The following is a 1693-nucleotide window of genomic DNA, read 5'->3' as shown; positions in this document are numbered from 1 at the left end:
AACAATTAAAGATAACAAATTAAGATCAAGTTACATGACACCAGAAACCAACACTGACAAAGAGCTCTCAAAAGTAAAATAAGCTTACAAAAAGGTAAACAGAGTCTTGATTTCAAGATGGCAGAATAGGCAGAAAGACTGCAAAGACCCGCTTCAACAAAGAAAAGGGGAACCAATTAACACAGACACAGAAGATAATCCTGGACCCCTGAGCCTTGAAGAGAAGGATATATAAGTGGACTAAACCCCAACTAGCAGAAGAACAACTAGCATGAAAATACCAGAAAATGAGACAAACAGAGCTGTGGTCTGGCAGCGATCCTGAGCGATCCTGACAGCACAGACAGCTTGGAGATTCCCGAGTGGTGGTAGGACATAAGAATTTAGCTAAAAATCAGCGTTGCTAGACAGAGGACTGCTCTGGTGCCTGTGGAATAAAAGGGGAAGCAGCAGTGAAAAGGAAGACAGACTTTTGCCAGTCCAGAAGGCACCGCCATTTTGAATGTTTACAAGTGGCTTGACCATTTTGGATATTTAAAGAGACAGTGCTCTACCAGATTCCAGGGGCTTAAGAACAGGTTCTGCTTGCCAGTAACCCCAAGGACACTCTGGACCTGCATGACTGAAAGGTGCGACATTCCTCTTGTTACTCTTATACCCCAAACCCACTTGAAGAATGGAGGTGTGGCCATCCACCACCCCACCCACCTTCTGGGCCCGCAGGAACTCCATCCCAGTCTGTGTGCTTGGCCGGAGCCTGGGTGCCCTGCCTTGTCCTCCACTGATTTTTTTCTTTTTGTCTTTCTTTCTTCTGGTGTTTAGCTTTCTTGTATTTTTCTGTTTTAAAACTACTACTATTATTAATACTTTAGTCCTTTTCATTATTTTTCTTTATTCTTGCCTTCCCAGGACCTAGTTTTCAGCTTTTTTTTTTTTTTTCCTGCTCCTGATTAAATTTTTTTTTAACTTAATTTTTTTTCTCAGTTCTTTTCATGCTTAACCCCATTCTTTGTTTTTCCTTTCGCATTTTTCCCATTTTTTTCTTCATTATTCTCCTTCTCTACCTTTTTTCTCTTAGTGCCCTATCCCCAGATATTGCAGGTTTTCTTCTTTTTTCTTCTTTTTTCCCTCTTTTCTTTTTTTGCTTACTGTTCCTGTGTGATTACATGGTGTATTTTTTGTCCATGTGCTTTGTTTCTTGATGGTTATTCAACTGTACTTTTTGTCTAACTAAGTGGGAGACAGCAACAGTCCCCATAAGATACAATTACACCCAAACCTCCTGCAATGTCATTTACTGAGAGAGAGCCACCATCTCCTTCTCCACCAATGGGCTAATAATAAAAAACCACAAAGAAGACCCTGAATCACCCTTGGCTGCTCTTCACAAACAGTTAACGAGATCTAAATACAATACAATGATGTCTCAGAGACAACAGACCATCACAGTCTACACAAAGAAGCAAGATAAAGTGTTAGAAACAAGGGAGCAGTACACAGACCCACAACACATCCCTGAGGAAGAAGCAGCATTGGAACTCTCTGATGAGGAATTCAAAAGAATTATCTTTAGGTATCTTCAAAAGATTGAGAGACAGACCAAAGAAAACACAGACAAAACCTTAGATGAATGTTGGAAGAAAATATAAGAACAAAATGGCAAAATAAATGAAAAATTAGAAATGATTATAAA

Source organism: Orycteropus afer, unplaced genomic scaffold (genome assembly GCF_000298275.1).
Source record: "Orycteropus afer afer isolate SDZICR_OR568_19922 unplaced genomic scaffold, OryAfe1.0 scaffold00005, whole genome shotgun sequence".
NCBI lineage: Eukaryota > Metazoa > Chordata > Mammalia > Tubulidentata > Orycteropodidae > Orycteropus > Orycteropus afer.
This window is presented reverse-complemented; position numbering follows the sequence as displayed.